The sequence below is a fragment of the Hypanus sabinus genome, chromosome 3 (genome assembly GCF_030144855.1).
Source record: "Hypanus sabinus isolate sHypSab1 chromosome 3, sHypSab1.hap1, whole genome shotgun sequence".
NCBI lineage: Eukaryota > Metazoa > Chordata > Chondrichthyes > Myliobatiformes > Dasyatidae > Hypanus > Hypanus sabinus.
The window spans coordinates 32,897,879-32,922,857 of NC_082708.1; positions in this window are offsets into that span (position 1 = coordinate 32,897,879).

Sequence of the window (24,979 nt, forward strand, 5' to 3'; positions counted from 1 at the left end):
CAGAGGAGCAAGTCTGAACAGGGTGAAAGGTCAGTGGGGCTGAAAGGCAGGACAATGGGTTTGGGGGTGGAGGGTGTAGATTGGCAGCCAGCTCGAAATGGGAGCGTGTTAGGTGATGGTTATGGGTTCAGAATGCGACTAGAATGGTGCTAAGAGGCCAAAAGGAGAGGCAGGTACTTACTTATTTGAACACACAAGGAAACCATTTGGTTCATTGGATCTATGAATGTTCTGCTGTGAGTGGTCAGTTCCAAATCCCCTCTCATTATTTGCCTCTACCTCTGCACCTCAGTCACTCTCACTTGTCCATCACGTAGCATAGCAGTTAGTGCGACCCTTTACAGTGCCAGCAGTCAGGGTTCAATCCCCACCGTGAACACGCGGTTTCCTCCCACAGTCCAGAAGACGTGCAGGTTAGTCAGACGTTCCATAGATGCTGCCTGACCTGCTGAGTTCCCCTAGCTTTTTGTATGTGTTGCTGCCTGTTAATACTGGCTGATAAGTTATGGGCATGCTACACTGACAGCAGAAACATGGCAAAATTTTGCGGGCTGCTCCCCCCACACATCTTCAGACTGGGTTGGTTGTTGACGCAAATGATTCATTTCCTTGTATGTTTTGATGTTTGAATGTACATGTGACAAATAAAGTTTATCTTTAAGATTTTTTAATGATGAATTCTTTTCCTACACCAGGCTGTTCAACCTACCAGTGGGATGTGGGTGGAAATGAAAACAGCAACAGAAACTAATGTTTCTGAAGAAACTAATGAAGGAGACATCGCAAACTCCACATGGACAGCACCCGACCCCTGAAGCAATGAGGCAGCAGAAGTAATTTCTGCACCACCATTAGTTCATTAATTAATAGTGACTTTTTGCATGGGATTCTGCCGTTAGATTTCACATGAAAAAAATAGAAAATAGAGAATTCGCTATTGAAGTAGTTTCAAGCAAAAACCTAATTACAACTCAAACAGAATACTGGAGGAACTCAGCCGGCCATCTATGGAAAAGAATAAGCAGCAGGAGTCCTGATGAAGGGTTTAGCCCGAAACGTTGACTTTTCCACAGATGCTGCCAGACCTGTTGAGTTCCTACAGCATTTTGTGTGTGTTGCTTGGATTTCCAGCATCTGGGGATTTCCTCATGTTTGTGATTATATGCAGAGAGCAGGATTGAAACAAACAATTACTTAATCGGGAGTGTTCATTTCTTGGTGGTTAAATAGGATGGTCATTTTCCATAGTTTATTTTGTGTACATAGCCACTGAGTTTCTCCTCTGCATTTTGACAAAGGCGGTCCATGGAGCTTTATGCTGACCATCGTCAAGATCTGATTCATTTAAAGTTCTGGATTTATTTAATTATCCTGCTAGGTGGTTTTCCAACCTGCTTATCTGCATCAATGGTCCAGAGGTCCGAGTGTTAAGTCCACTACACGAGGCACTTGAGAAATGTCCAAGAGTTGATTTCTCCACAAGTCAGAAACATCCATTTTCTACAGTGGCCCACATTGTATCGCACTGCAATCTGTTGCTATGGTTGGCAACCATCAGTCTCGAAGGACAATGAGTGATGATGGTCATTATCAGAAGCCTGGGTGGAAGGTATTGAGATCCTGGGATGCCCAGTCATCAAGATCCCCCTCTTGGCCTCACCAGTGTAGTCCAGAGGAAAGTTTATGAAGCAATATGTTTGGCACCAGTTTGGCTGCAGGAGCTGCCGGAAGGATGTTCAGTGACGTCCAGCTGCCTGAGGGGCTCCACTCCAGATTTGCTGTTTGGGTTTACTCCCATCTCTCCCGAGGCTGCCCAAAAGACAATGGGGCTATTCACCCATAGCTGGGGATTTAGTTCACGAGTACCTAGGTGTGTCCCTGTGCCGGTCGGCCTGCACGCTAAGTGTGCAGGGGTCAAACCTCCTTCCCGATCTCTGTAGCTCAACATGAGTCCAAAAGAATCTGTGTGTCCCCAACGAGGAGGCAATACATGAGGCTTGCTGATGGAGAGGCTGTGGACTGGCAGGGAGGTACTTACACATTCAGCTCTTCTTTTTGTGAGAGTGCTAGCCAGCGGTGGAAGCTGAAAGTGAGAGCGACAAGCACTACCCACTGTACTACCATGCTAGATGCATCACAACAACCATGTTGACACCATACACCATTCATATGCCTACCAAGTAAAAGGTAAAAATAAACATCAAGAAATTCCTGAAAGTTTCAGCAAATTGGCTTTAGATCTGGGCATTGAGGTCTATATGCCTTCAGACGCTTATCAAGTTGGCGCCAAACTGTGACCTCCAGTGAGTTCATAAGAATGGTTTGGGGGAAGAGAGGGGAGCTAAGGTCAGGTTAGGGTTTAGAGACAGGGAACTGGGGGAATTAGGGAGATCAGGCCAGATTCAAAGTCTCTGCACCATGTCTGAATGACAATGGCACGGACTTGGGATACCTGTGATTGGATGCTGGATGTCAGGCTGGCAGAGAGTGGATGACCCCCGCACTTAGGTCAGCAGGATCCGGAATCAGAATTCCATGTGGCCATGAGAAACAAGTTCCAAAGACCTCCCTGGGTTGTGAGTCGGACAGAACAAGGTTTAATGCCACATGTTTGGAGGAACGTCATTGGTGATTTCGGAGTTTGAGGCCAGGTGATCAATGAGTGGCATGTTTTGGGATCGATGCTGAGGATCAAGGCCTGAAGGCCTAATCGGAAGTCCTGAAGCTGAGGTCGTTGGCCAGAGCCGAGTCTGTGAATCTCTTCGAATCCACTGGGGATGTCAAAGCCCAATGTCTGCAGGCCCAAGTCCCAGTCCGTGTCTGCTGGAGCATGGGGGGCTGGAGGTTACAGGCTGGAGACCTGTCCTAGAGTTAGGACCATAAGGCCATAAGACACGGAAGCAGAATTATGCCATTTTGCCCATAGAATCTGCTCTACCATTCAATCATGGCTGGTCCTTTTTCCATATGGACAATTAATGGACAGTGCATGTGTGTGGGTAGGAAGGAGACATGGGACTTGTCTGTTGTTGTTATTTTGTTGCTTGTTGTGTTCTGCATTGTTCTGCTGAGATTGTGGGCATGCTTTGTTGGCACTGGAATATATGGTGACAATTGCAGGCTACACCCAGCCCACACTCAGGTGGTTGGTTGTTAATGCAAATGATGCAATTGACTGTATGTTTCAATGTTCATGTTGTGTATTTAATATTTCAGTAATATTTGAGTCATATCAGAAATGTATTATTTGATTATTTGATGTCATTAAGCATTCATCATTGTTTACATTATACCTTGCGGGTTATATGTAAAAGTACATAATTGGCTTATGTCATTACTGCACCACGTCATACATGCGCATCTTGCTTAAAGAAAATACAAAGTTAGGCTTGCATCCCTTGTTTTTCCTTCCAATTAGTTTTATACTTGGAGTTACAAAACATAAGAATGGGGACGAGATAACTTTAAAATTAACGCAAGAAAACTACCTACCTGTTGAAGTGCAATGAGATATTTGAGTTAAACAAAAAACACAGCAAGGAAAGGGTGAGTAAAGGAAGCAGTGCACCAAGTGCTGCTTCAGAAGGAGACAGAGATGCATACATTTAAAAAGGCAGAAAACAGATACATTCACAGGTTCTTAAACAGTGTGTACAGGGTGGGTATCATAAATGTAAAAAAGGCAGAAATAATTGGCTACATTGGAAAGATAGACACATTTGATTACTCAAGAGATAACTTGAACATGTATGTATATTGAGCAAATTTAGCAGCATTTTAAAGCAAATGGACTAGCCAAAGAGAAACAAGTACCAATTTTGCCGAGTGCATTGGATTTAAAGGTATGTGGTTTGCTGAGAACTTGGATGGTTTGGCTGGCTCCAACCGAACCAGCCAAAATGAGCTTTGCTGGAAAGCAATGCAGGAACATTTAGAACTGAAGCCATTGCTGATTGCAGAATGCTTTAGGATTCATAAGTGGAATCAAGAGCAAGGGGAGTCCATTTCAGCTTAAGTGGCTGAACTGAAGTCTGAGCATTGTCAGTTCAATCATGGGCTTAATGATGCACTGCAAGATTGTTTAGTTTGTGGAGTCTTACAAGAAAACATCAAAAATGGCTCCTAACTGAAGCACAACTTACATTTGAAAGAGCAGTTGAAATAGCTGTATCAATGGAAACAGCAGACAGAGATGCAATTGGGTTGCAGTCAGGAATGAGAAAAAGCATGTAAAAATTTCAACATCTAAACGGAAACATGTCTTGCAGAACAAATTGTGTTACCGTTGTGGCAGAGGGGAAACATGATTTTGAGATAGGCGATGGCTGTATTGAATAATAGAGCAGACTTGAAGGGCCCAATTGTAATGCCTGCTCCTCAGTTAAAAGCTTTTAAATTCCTAGTGTTAAGCCACCCGATTTCTGGGTGCTTTCAAAAGGCAACAGCTCAGCAGCTGGCAGTGACTTAATGTGCCCCCCTGCCTGTGCACTGGCGAGAATCTCAACGAACTCTGGCAGGGCAGTGTTGGAGGGAACAGACATGTTGACTTTCATGTGACTATTGACTTTCACAGTCTGCAGATTTTCAACGCCACCTGCCTTTTCAAATATAGGCTTAGAAAATCACCCTCTGTAGCAACTCCCACATACATTTTACAAATCCTTCAAGCGTTTCTACAAAAATATCTTCACTCAACATTATTTAACACGTATTTTATTTCTGTGAGTGAGTTGAAGAACTATAGGATGATAGGTTGAGATCATCACTCAACGATTTTGAATCTGTGTATGCTTAACATTTTTACGTTTCATGTTTCTGCAACAACTATGAAATGCAGCTGCTGTAATTGGTTGAGATTGCAAATATTTAACAAAAGGTCATTGATAAAAGATTCCTTTTAAAAACAAGGAATATATAAAATAATTATTGAGTCACGGCCAGTAATAAAGTATGGAGAGCTGCTTCAACTCTTGAAAACAGAGGGTTAAAACATGATCTCTATTTCATTTACTTTGATGATGAAACTTTCCATTCAGCTGTCTCTGAGATGTATAAACTGTTACTTACCTCTACTATGCCTCAGAGGCTGCAATCACGTGCTTCCCACAGCACTGCCCTCAGGCCCTCTCCACATGAGTAGAGCAAGTACAGTGATTCCTCCTACATTACAAAGTCAAACAGTTAGGATTAGGGAGTATTCAGAATCTGATGGTGGAGCTGGATGTGCGGTGACATTTGTGGGCTGCCCCAGTACATCCTCACTGGTTTTACTTGAGGCAAAACAATGCATTTTACCGTATGTTTCAACATACATGTGACACATAATGCTAATCTTTCTCACATTCCACCCCACTAGACTTCCTGCTCAACATATCATCCTTATCAATAAGATTCTACCATCAAACATGCCATTCCCTCCCCTCTCCTCTTAGCATTCTAAAGGGACCGCATCCTTTGTGACTCCTGGTTTTCTCTTTCATCTCCTTCAGTCAGCACTTTCTCAGGCAACCACAGGAGTTGCAACAACTTCTCTTTTACCTTGCTCATTTCCACTATCCAGAAAACCTTGGAATCCAGTCAGGTAGAGCAGCCAATCACTGGCACTTATCCCAAAGTAGTGTTTAATGCTGGGTGCTCATGACATGGTCTCCTCTACACTGAAGAAATTAAATGCAGATTATAGATCACTTCCTTTTGGTCCAGATGTGTGAACTTGAGCTTCCAATTGTCTGTCACTTTGATTCTCCATCCCTTCAATGTTTAACATTCTTATGTTTCATATTTCTGTAACGTCAATAAAATGCCGCTTCTGTAATTGCAAATATTCAGCAATAAGAAAAATTCCATTCCAATCTTATTGCGATCTACTGTATTTGCCCATGGTTTCTTGCAGTGGACCAAAAGAACCATCACCTCATCTTCTGCCTGTCACTCTGAAGCCTGCACTGAATTTAGCAACTGCAGGCATTTCATTTTTTTCTGCTTGCATCAGAACTGATCTACTTTGCCATAAGGTTATCCATTTGTAACATTAACACTGTGTTTCCCTCTACACAGATGCTGCTTGATCTGCTGCACATTTTCAACAGTTGCCTTGTCTATAAGGCCAGAATAATGTACTATGGAAACAGGCCGTTCAGTCCAACTTATCTATGCTAAACATTGTGCCCACCAAGCTAGTCCCATTTGCTTACATTTGGCCTGCATCCCTCTAAACCCCTCCTATCCATGCACTTGGCCTAGTGTCTTTTAAATGTTGTTATTGTACTTGCCTCAACCGCTTTCTTTGGAAGCTTATTCCATATATGTATCCCCTCTATGTGAAGAAGTTGTCCCTCAGATCTCATTTAAATCTTTTATCTCTCACCTTAAACCTATGCCCTCTAGTTATTATTTCCCCTTTTAATCTGTCTATGTTCTCTTGATTTTATACACCTCTGTAATGTCACCCCTCAGTCTCTTATGCTCCAAAGAATGAAGATCTTCCCTTGGAGCTTAAGAGATTGTCTCCCTGTTACTTAGGCCCTTGAGTCCCAACAGCATCCTCATAAGTCTTCTCTTCACTTTGGCTTCTTTAATTACATTTTTCTTATAACAAGGCAACTAAAACTTTGCACAGAACTCCAAGTACAGTTTCAGTAACATCTTGTACAAATGCAATGTAATCCCACACCCCCTATACACAGTACTGTGAGTGTGGAAGGCCAACATGACAAATGCTTTCTTTGCCACCATTTCAGCAAACTATCCATCTTTACTCTTAGCTATCTTTGTTCTCTATAGCCCGAGCATTCACTGTATGAGTCCTACACTTGCTTGACTTCCAAATATTTACTCCATATTTGTTCAAACTGAAAGTTAATCTTCAGCCCACTTACCTAGCTAATCCTGCTACCAGTCAGATAAATGCGTAAACAGGAGAATTACCTTGGCAATCCTGGCCTCATCATATAAAAGATCTTCCATTTATTCTATCCATTCGCTCATGCCAACCTGTGTACAAATTAAAACCAGGTTGTTTTCTCATTTTACCAGTTTTGATAAATGATCTCCTACCTGACACATCACCTCTCCTCTCCTCTCCTCTCCTCTCCTCTCCTCTCCTCTCCTCTCCTCTCCATGGATGTTGCTTGCTGTTGAGTATTTCAATAATTTCCTGGTTTTACTTCAGATTTCTTTCTCTCGGTCTCGGAGATGATACTCCAAAATGATAAGGGGGCAGATTTTCTAGTTCATCTCTAACAGGTGGTCATACTAGTGCAGGGTAGGAACACAATTGTTGTGACAGAACTGTACAACATCTAAATGGTGGGTAATCGCATGTCTTTTACAAATCATCCATTTGATTTCCTTCTGTAGGCAAGTTAAAATAGTCTGTCGAGGAACACAGAACATTACAGTGCACTACAGGCCCTTCAGCCCACAAAGTTGTGCTGTCACTTTAGCTGACTCTAAGGTCAATCTAACCCTTCCCTCCTACATAGCCATGTGTTTACCTATTATTCATGTGCCTCTCTAAGAGTTTCTTAAATCCTCTAATGTATCAGGCTATATCACTACCCCTGACAAGGTGTTTCATGTATTCATTACACTATGTGTAAAGCACTTATCTCTGACATTCCACTCCCCCCTTACTTTCCTCCAATCATATTAAAATTATGCCCCACATATTAGCCATTTTTGCCCTGGGATAAAGAAGATGTCAACACAATTTCTGCCTCTTGTTATCTTGTACACTTCTATCAAACTACCTCTCATCCTCCTTCTCTTCAAAAAGCCAATGATTAATCTTTATTTCCTTTGATATCTGCATCTGTAATGTTCAACATAATTTGGCAGCTGCCTCTTACAATAATTTTCCACGTGTCTCTTAATTAAAATTATTACCCTTATTCCAGAAAAAAATCCTTTATATTTATTAATTATGGTGACATAGACATTTGTGGCATAGGCATTTATGGTGACATAAACATTTAAAGATAGATTAGCTGAAGATTGTCACAAGTACATTGAAACACACATTGAAATGCATCGTTTGCATCAAATCAAATCAGTCAGGATTGTGCTGGGCAACCTGCAAGTGTTGGCCCACTTCTGGCTACCAACATAACATAACTCACTAACTGTAAATGTACATCTCTGAGGAAACCAGAGCACCTGGGGTAAATCATGCAGTCACAGGGAGAACATCTGCAAGAATCAAACACTGATCTTATAACTGTGTTACCCTAACCACTACCCTACCCTATTTATTGTCCCTCCCTAAATGCCCATCATTTAGGTGGCATTTTTAGTCTTTTCAGGGGGCAGTTGAAGAAAACTATGTTGCTGAAGAGTCTGGGGGCTCATTTTAGCCATAACAGAAGAGGCAACAGATACCTTCTTTGTTGAAGGATTCTCACTGAAGAGATTGGGCATGCAAAACAATTTGGTTTTTTTATGGTCATCAATATCTGTTTCCCTTGATGGCAAGGTTGATGTATGAAGAGACACTGGATTGATTATGCTTATATATGTTGGCGTTTAGAAGAAAGACATGACATTTTGTAGAAACACACATAAGAACACAAGAAAATGGGACTAGAAGTAGGCTCTTCAAATCTGTGCAATCACTCAATACCATCATGACTCATCTATGCTGGACTCAACTCTTTTTCTGTGCTACAAAATTCTAACAGGACTAAACAGACCACATGAAAGAAGGTGACCCCGAGAGTAACTGAGCTGAGAACCAGAGGTCATGGTCTAATGAGAGGGACTGAAATGAGGAAAAACTTTGAACTCAGAGAGTGTTGAACCTGTGGAGTTCTCTGCCACAAGAAGCAGCTGGAAACAATTCACTAAATATATGACAATAAGGAGCAAAATCAGGCCATTTTGGTCCATTGTGTCTGCTCCACCATTTCATCATGGCTGATCTAATTTTCATCTCAGCCCCAATATCCTGCCCCCATGTCCTGACTAATCAAGAGTCTATCAATCTCTGCCCAACAGCCATATATACAAGAATAAATTCGTGCTTAAGGCAAAGGGTTCTTAGTGAGGAGAAAGCAGAAACAGGGTAATGAATTTATTTGATCTGGGATGACCATTATCTGATTGTGAAACAGAATATTTGGCCTATTAAATCTTCCTACTTCTATTTTCAATGTTTCTGTATCTTTGACACAAGAATTCAAAATTCCATATTTATCCACCCAATCAGATTCAGATTCAGATTCAGAATTATTTATCACATGTATATTGAAACAAACAATGGAATGCATCATTTGCATTCACAACCAACACACCCAAGTGTCACCACACATTCTAGTGACAACAGAGCATGCCCACCATGTTTGGCAGAACAACACAGTATGCAGCAAAACGGAACATACCAAGCAACAAACAACATCAACAAAGCAAATCCTGTTCCTCACTCCCACCCATGTACATGCACAGTCCTCTCACCCAGAACAGGCCATCTTTGGCCTTCAGCCTTCAGCAGACTTGCAGAGTCGCAGACACTAGGCCTATGACTTTCCCAGCTGAATCGCAGAGATTCACAGACTCGGGCCTCGCGTCATCGGGCCTCACCTTCTGGACTTCAGATTGACCTTTGGATGTTGATAAGGACTTCTCATCAGGCTTTGAGCTTTGATTGACCTTTGGGTTTCAATATAGGCTTTTGATCAACCTGTGGGCTTCGATCTGATTGACCTTTGTGCCTCGATCTTCAGTGTTGACCCAGGATGACATATGTGAACCCTGGATATGGACCCTGAACATTAAGCCTTGAACTCCAGACTTACTGACGATAGGACCCCAAATGAGAGTATCAAACCTTCCATTTCCTTGGCAAGAATTGAATACATCTCTAGATCATCGGGAAAACTAAGTTTGCAATTTTTCTATTAGGTTATTTGGCCCAAGAATATCAGATCAGCCTGGAATTTTAGGGTCTGAAATAAATCACACTCTCTTGATTAAAGTGATTGTACATACTGGTACTGTTACTGAGTCTTTGAGTTAAAAACATTCTTAAGCTAACTGCAGATCAAGTGATTCCTCAGCTTGAATATTTAGTAAATTGAAGTCAGATCTATATACCGGATCAAGATGGTGCTGGAGATAAAAGGTGACATTTTGTGGGAAGCTCACAAAATGACTAGATATTCTACTGGATATATTTCTTCTGGACTATGATGACTGCAATCTACAGCCTGTACATTCCCTTTAAGAAACATGCCTTTGAATGGTCTAAATGAACTAGTGATTTTATGATCTTCTGAAGGATGTGGTGAACTTGACTCTTGGGTATACAGGTATACACTGCTGGGGTGACTGAGGCACATCAGACTTTAGGCTAGATTAAAGCATCGAAGCCCAAGAGCAGAAAACGAATGGGTGCTTAGCTCCACTACTACATGCCAATTAAAGTGTTGAGCTAGATGAAAGTGTCGAGGCCTGCGAGTGTAAACAGCCTGAGAGTAGAAAATGAACCGATGTTCAGCCTCACTACCCTGCACTGTTTAAAGCACTGGGCCAGTGTGGTGAACTACATATACCTGTCTGGACACGCCCCCTGCTGACTGCTCCTGTGGCTCCTCCCACAGACCCCTGTATAAAGGCGATCAAGGCCTGAGCCTGGCCTCTCAGTCTCCAGGATGTAGTATGGTAGTCAACCACTGCTTGTTCCTTCTTCCAGTCAATAAAAGCCGATATCTCGCCTTTACATCTCAGCGTGAGTTATTGATGGTGCATCAGCCAGAATAAAGCGTTGAGGCCGAGAGTGTGTTCTTCTCCATGTCAGGGAAGATCCTCCACCTGAGCCATCCCGTCTGCCTGCATTGGACCTGTCTTCCTCTCTTCTCACTTCTACCATCGGGCAGGAGATATGGGGTCTTGGATCCCATGCTGCCAGCTTCAGCAGCAGTTATTGCCTAGCAACCATCGGCCTCCTGGACTGGCTTCATTCACCTCAGCGCTAAGCAGACTCAACAGCCTGGAGGCTCATTTTCAGAGACTATGCAGTTCATGTTCTATGTATTATTTGCTTACTTTTTGATTTTTATTTCCATGATTTGTTCTTTTTTTTGCACATGGGTACTTATCCGTCTTTGTTATGTATGGATTTTCATGGATTCTATTGTGATTCTTTGTTTTGTGGGTGCTTGCAAGAAGATGAATCTCAAGGTTGTACTTAGTTTACAGACTTCGATAATAAATGTACTTTGAACTTATATAGAACTTCTTTCTGGCTGTTCTTAGATTTGGATATGTATTTATAATTAAACTTTTGTTATAATATAGCTCTGGGTCCAGCAGCCATTGAGTTAATGGCATTAATAGATCTGTCTTTGTTCATGGACAGGTCACTTTCAGTACATAACAAAGATTAAGCAGTCTGAGGTATGGCTTTATTCTCAGGTCAACACCACTAAGCTATTTGGACCATAAAAGCTTTCACTAATCAAAGCAAAAGAATCTGGGAAGGTGCCTCATCTTCTGATGACAATGTCAAGTGCAATTTAATCTTGGATTGTACACATCTATTTTTACCTTTCCCTATGATGCAGCAATCATATTGCGGACACTTCCCTCATTGGAGTAACGAAGCATTCCAAAATTAGTCAACTTAGGCTAAGGGTCATAGAGTCATTGAAAAATATTGTACGGAAACAGGCCCTTTGGCCCATCTGGTCAGTGTCAAACTGTTTAAACTGCCCACTCCCTTGACTGGCACCGGGCCCATAGCCCTCTATACCCCTAACATCCATTTACCTATCCAAACTTCTCTTAAATGTTAATTGGAGCTCACATGCAAAACTTGTGCTGGCTGCTCATTCCAGACTCTCACAACCCTCTGAGTGAAAAAGTTTCCTTTCATGTTCCCCTTAAGCTTTTCACCTTTCACCCTGAACCCATGACCTCCGTCACTGATACCTTAGCAACCCATAGAATTTTTGTCTCAGTTTGACGCCTTGCTGTTTAGTCATATTTTTGCTCAATTGAAGAAAGTTGACTGGGCACATTGGAAATGGGGATAGATATCATTGTTGACATTGGTCTTCAATGAAAACTAACTGTTCAGAAATGGGAGGCACTCCATGTTTTTCAAGTTCTTATGGTGACTTTATATTGTTGCAAGCAGGTTTGTACAGTCGGGACAGATTAGTCAAGGACATTTGTCTCGCTGTCATTGAGTGGAAGGCCCATCTCCTTGTATTCTTCAGCGATGATGGCTTCGTGCTCTGCTCTAAGCATGTGTAAGTGCAAATGTAGATCAACTCCTGAAGTCTGAGTAACTTTGGTTCTGGTGTATGGTTGTAGTCATTTGAACAGTTTTCCATTGGTGACCAAAGCTCTTCACAGCCATGTTTTAGAACTTCAGCAGTGATACTGATGGCTCTCATGACCTTGTTGTTCTTTTGTTGATAAAGCACCTTAAAAAACTCTTGTCATTCAGGAATGATCAGACACCTTCACTGACTTGGTTGTGAAATGATGTCTCGGGCAGAGTGATGATTGGAAAAGTGTTTGGAGTCTTTAATCACGGAGCAACCCATACATGTTGCAGATTGCTGAGCCTCCTATGAGCTTTACCACACCATCTAATCTTTAGGTCATGGATTCCAGACACTGTAATGTCTGTAAATGGACCATTGCAGCCTAATGGGGAATAGCTTTGCTCTGTCCCTGACTTTGGGCTCATTATGGCCTCATTTATCAAGGTCACTTCTGTCAAACTTCAGGCAGAGGCTGTCAAAGGTGAAAGGCTGATATCAAACTTGGAACACTGGATTACATCTCAGGGAGTTCACTCTCCAGGGCATAATCAAAGCCCAAAAAGTAGATACACACGGGTAAGGGTGGATGCAAAAATTTCAAAGTTCAGAAGTAAATTTATTATCAAAGTGCATATATGTCACCATATACCAGCCTGAGATTCATTTTCTTGTGGGCAAACACAAGTAGCATTAAGAAATACAATATACTCAATGAAAAACTCCACACAAAGAAAGACTGAAAAGTAATCAATGTGTGGAAGGTGGTAAGCTGCACAAATCCAATAACAATAATAAAAAATATATAATCATTATATATTAATAAATTATAGTGTATGTTGCTCTGGATTTCTAGCATCTGCAGAAGCTGTTCTGTGCATGTTTGTACCTTCCCCCTCCTCGGAGACAAAATATGAAACACGATTGAGTAATGTTTGCCAGGTCTGTGTGTTAACCAGCAGCCAGCTTTATGAGTGACAACTGTACCTTGTGTGAATATTTAATGAACTAGCTTTGTTCAACATTGCAAGGACATTAACAATGTGGTGAAGAAGCAACGGTCCTAGTGCCAAGCACATGTCATCAATACCAAAAGGCTACTCATACGTTTTTTGTCAAGAAACATTTCAAGGATACTTTTGTATAGCATTACATCACTTTCTTGGTAAAACTCAAGCAGGGAAACCATATCATCAGGCTTTCCATCGTTTCTCCACAGACCACTGCTTGGGTTTAGGTTTGGGTGTTTGATCCTCCACAATATTCCATGTGTTTAGAACTGTTACATCAAGTTCTAAAAAATCATCAGCAAGGTAAAGCCAGATTATCTGTTTTTATTGAACATTGATTTCTCTAACTTCCAGTAACTTCTTCACCTCCTCATTCTCCTTCTTTTTCATTCTCCATTCTAGCAACCCTCTCACCCCTTCTCCTCTTCTTACCTGCCCATCACTTCCCTCTGGAGCCCATCCTCCTTCCCTTTATCCCATGGTCCATGGTCTGTTCTTATCAGAATCCTTCTTCACCTCTTTACCTTTTCCACATCACCTCCCAGCTTCCTCAGCCGCTCCTTCACTTACTCACCCACCTTCACCATCACCTGGTTTTACCTAGCACCTACAAGCTTGTTCCCCTTCCCCTGCCCCTGCCCTCATTGACTTATGAAGGATCTCAGCCCAAAAGATCAACTGTTTATTCCTCTTCATGCCAGACTTGCTGAGCTCCTGTGTTGTTCTGGATTTCCAATATATGCAAAATTGCTTGTGTTTATGTTTTCATTGATGTTACCTGGGAAATGAACAGTTCTCATCTATCAGAGAGCAGCAACTTCAGCCGTATAACACCCAACCAGCACTGCATGATGTGGTGGCCTCTCTGTGTTCACACTTCAGGTGTAGGAAAATACTGTCAGTGAGTGGAGCCTGATTCACCAAGAACATCCATCACATGGAAAAGGTTCCCATGACCAACCCCAGAGGTGAAAACCCCAGATTACTTAAGAAACTATGGTAATCTAACAAGGGGAGTGGAGTCTTTGAGTCAATTAATGTGGATGAAGTACAATCTTCCTTCCTTTCACACCATCCAGGCTGTACTTTCTTCCTGCTGCTGCCCTTGGAAAGGAGGTACAGGAGCCTTAGGACCCACACCACCAGGTTCAGGAACAGTTAAACAGTTATTACCCCTCTACTATTAGGGGTAATACTGAACACTGAATTTGATCACCAAGCACAACTTATGGACTCACCTTCAAGGACTCTACAACTCATGCTCTCAGTGGTATTTATTTATTTGTTTGTTTGTTTGTTGTCACTCATAAAGCTGGCTGCTGGTTAACATACAAGCCTGACAAACATTACTCAATCACATTTCATGTGTTGTCTTAGAAAAGGAAGAAAGTACAAACATTAACAAAAGAGCTTCTGCAGATGCTGGAAATCCAGAGCAACACACATGAAATGCTGGAGAACTCAGCAAGTCAGGCAGCATTAATGGAAATGAATAAACAGTTGGCGTTTTGGGTGGAGACCCTTCATCAGAAATGGAAAGGAAGAAGGATGATGCCAGAATAAGAAGGAAGGGGGAAGGAAAGGACAAACTAGAAGGTATTAAATGAAGCAGGTAAGTGGGGAAGGGGGAATGTAGTAAAAATCTGGGGGATGATAGGTGGAAAAGGCAAAAGGCTGGAGAAAAGGGAATCTGATTGGAGAGAAGAGTGGCCCATCAGAGAAAAGGAAGAGGAGGGGCATCATGAGAAGGTGATAGGCAGGTGAGGAGAAGTAAGTTGGCAGAGTGGGGAATAGAAGAAGAGTGAAAAAATACCGGAAGGAGAAATCGATGTTCATGCCTTCAGGTTGGAGACTACCAATGTGAATTACAACATGTTGTTACTCCATCAAGAGAGTGGCCTCATCATAGCAGAAGAGGAGACCATGGACCGACACACTGGAACGTGAATGGAGGTAAGAATTGAGATTGTTACCCAGCAGGAAATTACAAATTTTGAGAATGGAGCAGAGGTGCTCGACAAAGTGGTCCCACAATTTATGTTGGGTCTCACCAAACAATGCTATAAATACATTTTGACCATGGCTTCTGAAGTTTTGATTCCTGAAAGAACTCTTCAAATTCAGGGAATGACAGCCAGAGAACGTGGGGGGAAGAGAAGCTTGAGGCTCTCCCTGTGTGGTTAGCGATTGCTGCTGTTCATTCCCTCATATACAGTTACATTCAATACCACAGTGACCTATGATCCTGTGTTATTCTTCATTCTCCGGGTAAATCGAAACTCTAAATTTTATTTTCTGTCCTTACAAACCTAAGAAGCAAATAACAGTGAAAAGTGTATAATTTAATTTTATTATTATTTTGCTATATGAGTCAAAATTATTCACCGGGATATCTTTTTCGTAAGCTTGACTTCTGTTGCATAATGAATCATTAAATTTCATTCAGATAAAGTAAGTAATAGAATTAAATATTGAATAGTGTCATCTGAGATGTGACTATGTGACAGAAGATAACAGATAAGGAAATATAAAGATCTCTGGGACTATAAATTGCTATCCTTTTATAAATTACTGTTGAACATTAAATATAGGACTCAAATATTGTCCTTGATTGATTTCAAAGTTCCAAGTTCAAAGTAAATTTATTATCCTAGTGTGCATGTGTGTAGGCTTCCGTTAGTCTCGATAGACCATGGATTTGCACCTTGGAAAGTTTCCAGGGCACAAGCCTGGGCAAGGTTTTTTTTATGGAAGACCAGCAGTTGTCCAAGCTGCAAGTCTCCTCTCTCCATGCCACCAATGTTGTCCAAGAGAAGGGCATTAGGACCCATGGGCACCGTTGTCGTCGCAGAGCTATGTGTGGTTAAGTGCCTTGCTCAAGGACACGCACACAGCCTCAGCCAGGGCTCGAACTAGCAACCTTCAGATCACTAGACAAACGCCTTCACCACTTGGCCATGCGCCAACACAAGTATCTCACAAGTATACGCCTAGTACATATACAGTATATTACCATACACTATCTTGAGATTCATTTACTTGCAGGCATTCACAGAAGAACAAAGAAATTCAATAGAATCAATGAAAAACTACACACAAAGGAAGACAAAGAGTCTATGTGTAAAAGAAGAAAAATACAAGAAAAAAACAAATAATAAATACATAGCTAAATGGGTAGAGAGATAGTTAAATAGATAGATAGGTAGATAAATAAATATTAACACTGAAAACATGAAAGTGAGTACATAGGTTGTGGAATCAGTTCAGTGTTCCCCCATGTTGTTTTGAAATATTTCAGAGTATCTTAAACAGAGGAAACTGAAAGGGGACCTTTACAGAAATTTAAGATTTTAGTTTATATGCACAACTAAATCAGTGACATTTTATCCATATTGAAATACGAGAGGAGCATACAGGTTGGAAGTAGTAAAAGCCAAATGTATAAGTGATGCGAGTGCCTAAATAATCACGTTATGGTGACAGAGTTACTTATTCTAGAGGTAGAAGAATCTGACTGGGTTAAACCCTGGGGCTTTTCTTTGCAGATTTATTTTGTGACTAGTGAATGCTTTTTTTACTGCTGCTGCTGCTGATGCACTGTGGCAAATCTGTATTTTAAATCAGCTGTTGCTCAATATTACTGAGTCAAAGCTTATGAGAAGACAGAAGAATGGGGTTGACAGGATAATAATCAGCATTATAGGATGACAGAACACACTCGATGGGTTGAATGGCCTGAGTATACTCCTTGATCTTATGGTCTTAAAAGAAGTTTACCCCACCAGCCATGCACCTATCCAAGCTTCTCTTAAACATTGAAATCAAGCTAACACGCACCATCTACACTGGCAGCTCTTTCCAATCTCTAGCTCCGCCAAACGTGTGAGAGTGAGGCGCAAGCCCCCCCCCCCACAAACCCCCTGTTTGTGTGGATGCTGTGTGATTCGTTACCCTGTTACAAATAAATGCCATGAAATAACAGACAGTACACCGCCTACGATTAATTAAGGGCCCATTTTAATGAAACGGCCTAATGTGCACAAGTTGGAGCTCACCGTTTCCCCTTCACCGATCCTCTTCGATCTCCCCCCAGGCTTCATCAAATCACAGCCCCCACTCCAGGTCGAATCCTACGGCCTCTTTTCTCTGGCATCTTCTCTCTTCCTCTCCTTAACAAAAACCCCAAACCCAAACGTAGTGTTCCTCACCAAAGAAACCTCCCCTTAATCCAACCATCCTAATTGGATGGCACACAATTCTCCTATCTCTTATCTTCAACAGTAATGTAAACAAACGGTTTGCACAGAACAGCATAACAGTAAAAAAAAGGAACCAGGGCATTAACAGATAGATAGAGAGATAGATAGATGAATAAATGCTGAGAACATGAGTTGTAGAGTTCTTGAGAGCGAGTACAGAGTTGGTGGAATCAGTTCAGAGTTTCCCCATGTTTTGTCTTCAAATATTTCAAAGGATATCTTAAACAGAAGAAACTGAAAGGGAACCTTTACAAAAGTTTAAGAATTTAATCTATGTGCAAAAGTAAATCTGAAACATTTGATTTAAACTGAAATATGAGAGGGACATACAGTTTGAAAGTATTAAAAGGTGTTTGAACGTTCAGAGGTGTCTATCTTTTTGAATAGATAATCAAAGGAGGCATTGTCAACCTAAAATAATGAAGGAAACTCAAAAGGTCCATCAAAGTATTGTCCTATTACTTGATTAGAAACTATATATAAAATTGTAACATCAACTAGTCACCACTCACTTAGATAACCACAATATACTTACAGAAGAGCAGAAAGAATGCCGCAAGGGTATGAAGGGATGTAAAGAACAACTGATAATAGATTCCTTAATTCTAAATTAAGCCCAGCAGAAAAGCAGGGATCTTTCTTGTTGCTATACTGACTACCAAAAAGCATTTGACTCTGTCCCACTCCCTGTTAATAGAAGTTCTTAATATATATAAGCTGCACCCAATACTTGTGAAATTTCTGCACATCTGATAAAGCACTGGTGTACTGTAAGCACTCTATCTATTAACAGCCAAAAATGAAGAACCACCATTAGCAAAATAAACAGAGGCATTTTCTAAGGCGACTCTCAAAGTCCACTAGCTGTCTAGCTTTAAACCTGCTCTCTAATTTACTGAATCAGATGAATATTGTTTATCAAATCTGAAACAATGAAATGAGCAATACCTTAACACACTTTTTACACATGGATGAGTGATAGTTATATGCTCCTTCATCAGTTAAACTAAAGCAATTAGTTGAAATAGTAGAACTATTTTCAAAGGATATAAACATGAACTTTGGACTGGACAAATGCAGAACATTAAACATAAAGAAAGGTGCGATAGAGCTAATAGAATACAAAACAGAGCAGCAGGATACAATACAACCGATGGATGAATATGAAACATATAAATATCTGGGATATCAATAAGGAAAGAAAATAGATCATAGCACGATAAATGAATAACTTCTGACAGAATTTACTTCAAGGCTTAAGTAAGTCTGCCAAACAAAGCTCAACAGTAAAAATAAAACAAGGTCAATAAACACTTTCGCTATACCCATATTAGTGTATTCTTTTGGCATAATATCTTAGTCTGAAACCAATCTGAAAAATTTACAAAGTAAAACTTTAGAAAACTTCATGTACATTCAGATGTGCTTAGATTAACACAACCTAGGACAGAAAGGGGAAGAGGAATAACAGCATAAAAAATCTACACAACAGTCAGACAAAACTTCATGAATGAAAACTGGAATCAACACTCCATGTGAGCATATGCAATTCTGATAAGGGGTACATACCACTGAACTTAAATGGGAGCACAACACAGAAAAATGAAGATGTAATCACTACTGACAAAGAAGTTGACCAATGGAAGAACATGACCCGCCATGGAAGACATCCCCACGATGTGAGCAGACTCGATGTTGACTAGGAAGTGTTGAATGCCTGGCTCAGAATTGGAGACCTCTTCCCAGAAACAGAAGGGTTCTTTGTGACAATACAGGACCAGGTGGGTAACACAAAAAATTACCAAAAATACATAATAAGAGACCAACAAATTCAAGATGATAAATCTAGATAATGCACAGGCAAACTTTTTTTCCCCTTCTCAGCCCCATTTCCTGGACTTCTCCCCATAACTTTTGATGTTATGGATGATCAAAACTTATCAATTTCAGAAACAGAATCAGAATCAGACTTTAATCGCCAAGTACCTGTGCACATACAAGGAATTTACTTCCTTCAGATGTTGTCTCTCTGCTCATAACTATAATAATGATAAATATAAATGAAAATATAGATTATACGTACAAGTAGTGCAATCCAAGTAATAGTTAGCCGACAGTTAACCGGCAGTTAACTGTTCAGCAAAGTGACCGCAGTAAGGAAAAAATTTCTCCAGTGCCTATTAGTTTTAGTCTGGAGGGATCTGAAGCGCCTACCAGATGGAAGTAGTTCAAACAGTCCGTGCGCAGGATGGGAGGAGTCCTTTATGATGTTCCCTGCCCTCTTCTTCAACCTGGAAGAGTACAGGTCCACAATAGGTTCCACCTTAAGTACCTGGCCTCCATAGCTGCCTGTGGTAACAAATTCCACAATTCACCACCCTCTGGCTAAAGAAATTTCTCTGCATCTCTGTTTTAAATGGACGCCCCTCTATCCTGAGGCTGTGCCCTCTTGTCCTAGACTCACCCACCATGGAAAATATTCTTTCCACATCTACTCTGTTTTGGATATTCAACATTCAAAAGGTTTCAATGAGATCCCCCTCATCCTTCTAAGCTCCAGCAAGTACGGGCCCAGAGTCATCAAACATTCCTCACATGATAATGCTTTCATTCCCAGTATCATCCTTGAGAACCGGCTGTGAATCCTCTCCAATGTCAGCATGTCTTTTCTTAGATAAGGAGCCCAAATCTGTTCACAATACTTAAGGTGTGGCCTCACCAGTGCCTTACAGAGCTTTAGCACCACATCCCTGCTCTTGTATTCTAGTCCCCTTGAAATGAACGTTAACATTGCATTTGCCTTCCTCACCACTAACTCTAGCTGTAAGTTAACCTTCAGGGTGTTCTGCACAAGGACCCTCAAGTCCCTCCCTTTGCATCTTAGATTTTTGGATTTTCTCCCTGCTTAGAAAATAGTTCACACATTTATTTATTCTAGGAATGTGCATGACCATGCATTTTTGAACATTGTATTTCATTTGCCACGGAGTATTGAGAGTAGTTTTTGTCACAACCACTGATTTGGCAGTCTAGTAGATACGGCAATTGCGCTTGTGAATTTGTATGTGTCAGCTAATTTTTATTTAATCACGATAGTATTTAACTCCATACTTCTTGTTGTAGTGCTTGTCGAGACTTGGACAGAGCACAGCAACGCTTTGCTTTTGTTTTGCATCAGCCTTACCTCAGCACTTGGACTGACTCTGAAGACTCACACTATTCGTTTGATAATTAGACATTCTTTTCAGCCGTAGTGTAGGCTTCATTTATCATTTGAGAGTTATAGTTAACGGCCCGTTATGGCTTAGTGTTTATTGTTTTATTTTCATTTGAAAACTATTCACATTAAAGTTTTGTGAACTATCGACCCACTTCAGTGTCTCACACTCTGCACTTGGGCCATATCTGAACCGTGGTGACAATTTTGGCTCATTATCTTAAAAATGATGTGCTGACATTGGAGAGGGTTCAAAAGAGGATCACGAAAATGGTTCCAGGATTGAACAGCTTGTCATATGAAGAGTTTTTGATGGCTTTGGTCCTGTATTCACTAAAATTCAGAAGAATGAAGGGTGACCTAATTGAAACCTTTTGAATGTTCAAATGCCTTGATAGAGTGGATATGGAGAGGATGTTTCCTATGGTGGGAGAATCTAGGACCTGAGGACACAGCCTCAGAATAGAGGGACATCCTTTTAGAACAGTGATGAGGAAGAATTTCTGTAGCCAAAGAATGGTGAATCTGTGGAATTCATTGTCATAGGCAGCTGTGGAGGTTGTCTTTACATATATTTAAGACAGAGGGATATGGGTAGAAGGCAGAAGATTGGGGCCGAGAGGTAAAATAGATCACTCATGATGAAATGGAGTAGCAAATTTGATCCGCCAAATTGCCTAATTCTGCTCCTATATTTTATGACACTGCTGGTGTAAGTCCTAAGGCTCCTGTACCATCTTTCTGATGGCAGCAGCTAGAAGAAAGCATGACCTGGGTGGTGGCAGTCCCTGATGATGAATGCTGCTTTCCTGTGATGACTGTAGATGCCATTGGTGGGGAGGGCTTTACCCGTGATAGATTGAGCCGTACCCTTTACTTTTCATTGGATTTTTCATTCAAGGGCATTAGTGTTTCCATACCAGGCTGTGATGCAGCCAGTCAATATACTCTCCACTACACATCTATAGAAGTTTGTCGAAGTTTTAGAATCTTTGCAAACTTCTAAGGAAGTAGAGATGCTGCCGTGCTTTCTGCATAATTATACTTGCATGCTGGGCCCAGGACAAGTCCTCTGAACTGATAACACTGAGGAACTTAAAGTTGCTGACCCTCTCCACCTCTGATCCCCTGGTGAGGACTGGCTCATGGACCTTTGGTTTCTTCTTCCTGAAGTCAATAATCAGCTCCTTCATCTTGTATTGAGTCACCTCCTGTTACCTTTGACCTTAAGGGTATAAAGAATGTGATGTACTTTAGAGTTTGGGAGCCTCCACTGAGAATGTGTCCATTATGATGCTTGCTTGTTGTGATGGATAAAGACTTTTATATCACCAGTTTCAGTGTCTCTCTGGTGACCCCACTCACAGCTACAAAAGGAATGTCCGATCGGGAAATGGTGGAAATCCTCAAGAGGATCAGGTAGGGGAAAGAGAGGTTACATTTCAGGTCCATGACTTTCCATTAGAAATGAGCAGGTTTTCTCTTGACATTTATCAAACTAACAGAAAGTGCTGGTAACATGTACAAAGTAGTGATTGTCTTACAAGTGAAAGAACCAAAAAAAAAACCCTTTGTATTGAGTTCATAAGTGGGTTTCCACAATGTAAAGTAACTGTAACCATTTTATTACTGATCCCTGGGATGGCAGCAAAGACAACAGTCTTCTGTCATTTCACTGATGGTTCTGTCGAAGTTTTGGGAATCCATGGGAGATTAACCATGGACACTTATCCACACTGTCACTCAGCGTTTTATCTTCAGAAATCTTCTGCAGAGGAGTATGCAGTAACCATTCATTTAATGGGCATCACACGTTTACAGTACACTATGAACAATCTCATCGTGTCATTGATAATAAATTGTAAGTGTACTTGTCCATGTTGGTTGGTAATGCATCATAGAGGTCCTGATGGATGGTCTCGGTCCGAAACTTGACTGTTTATTCCTTTCCATGGATGCTGTCTGACCTGCTGAGTTCCTCCAGCTTTTCCTCTGTGTTAATCAGAGAAGTAGTGTTATCAATTGATAAAATGCAAAGTTGGAAGTTTGGGGCAGGGAGGTTCTTTGCCTATGGAGCTGACAATTCCTTGGTTTGACCTCAAGGGGGCTGTTTGCTTCTTCATTTGTCTCTCAGCACTTTTGCCTAAGCTTTAACTGAAGGTGTGACACACCATTTAAGGATTCACTCTGTTCAAGCTCCATCACAGAGAAGCTGGCCTTTAACTGGTGAAGATCCATGTCATGGCTTACACTTCACAAGAGTCACACTTACACTTACACTTATACTACACCTCCCATTCTTCCTCTTCAAGGCTCATCAATTTCAGAAATTACTCCGGTTTATTTTGAGAGAAAAAAAAAGACATGATAAAACTATGCATTCTGTGGGTTTCAAGTGCAATACCTTTAATTAATGGGACGATGACGAAGTATTGTCAGTCATAATGAAGGAATTTATATGTTTTCTTACAGTAGATACCTCCTGTACCTGATAAAGTGGCCACAGGAGTGGAACCCAGTGTGGTCTTCTGCTGTTATAGCTCATCCACCTCAATGTTTGATGTGAAGTACATTCAGAAATGCTCTTCTGCACACTACTGTTGCAACACATGCTTATCTGAGTTACTGTTACCTTCCTGTCAGCTTGAACCAGCCTGGCCATTCTCCTCCAACCTCTTTCATTAACATGGCGTTTTCACCCACTGAACTGCCACTCTCCAAATTTTTATTTTTGTTTTTCACACCATTCTCTGTAGACGCTAGAGGTTGTTGTGTGTGAAAACCCCAGGAGATCAGCAGTTTCTGAGATACTCAAACCACCCCATCTGGCACCAACAATCATTCCATGGTCATAGTCACTTAGATCAGATTTCTTGCCCATTCTGGATGTTTAGTCTGAGCAACAACTGAATCTCTTGACCATGTCTGCATGCTTTTATACATTGAGTTTCTGCCACATGATTGGTTATTAAGATATTTATATTAATGAGCAGGAGCACAGGTGTACCTAATAAAGTGGCCGCTGAATCAGAATCAAGTGGTGAGGTAGTCTTCTTGGCTTCAATGTCCATTCAGAAATTGGATAGCAGAGGAGAAGAAGCTGTTCCTGACTTATTGAATGTGTGCCTTCAGGCTTCTGCATCTACTTCCTGATGGTAACAATGAGAACAAGGCATGACCTGGGTGATGAGGGGTCCTTAATGATGGACGTTGCTTTTTTGAGACATCGCTCCTTGAAGATGTCCTGGATTCCACAAAGACTAGTGCTCATAATGGGGCTGACTAAGTTTACAGCTTGGCAGTTTACTTTAATCCTGTGCAGGAAACCCTCCCCCCTCATATTTCTTGGTATTTTGTATTAAGAAGTAAACTGAAGTATTATTTTCCTGAAATGCTCATAATTAGTTCGAGCAGGTGTAAGAGGCTGGAACTTAATGATGGATTTTACTTTAAGCAACCGTGAAGGTCATTAGCAATATAATAACATTTTTCTGTCACATTGCAGTGGTTCCATGTGAATCTAAGGCAGTCATTCAGTTTTCAGAAACTACTTACAAATAAGAATGCTGAAAGACACAGTATCCACTCAGTCAATGGGGTCAGAGGTCATCTATTATTCATTCATAAAGTGCATGTGTGGTCTACGAAAGGCATGCGTATGTTGAATGAAAGCCTGAAGTGTTTACTAAATGTCCCTGTGGAAGAGACCCACAGATTTGACCAAGCAAACCATAATATCACCAATTGCCTTTCTTCCATTTGTGAGTTGACCCAACAAAACAAAAATAGAGTGTGTTAATGTTTCTAGAGAGCTATTTAAATCTTCTCTTTATGGGCAGAACAAGAGGAATCATATCCTGAAGAAGGGTATTTGTGATTAAAGCTGGCTGGGTGTGGGGGGATGCCGGTGATGTGGGCGGGGAGCAGGAGGTAATGGGAAGGAAAATACGCAGATAGTCACCATAATCTTGTGCCGCTGCTTCCCTTTAGGGGTGGCATGATAGCATAGCGGTTTCCTCTATGCTTTACAGCACCAGTTGTAAGATTGGGGTTCGATCCCCGCCACTATCTGTAAGGAGTTTGTACGTTCTTCCTCTGACCATGTGGGTTTCTGTCGGCTGCCCTAGTTTCCTCCCATATTCCAAAGATGTATGGTTAGGGTGAGGGAGTTGTACACACGGCACTGGAAGCATGGCAACACTTGCAAACTGCCCCACAAACTTGGCT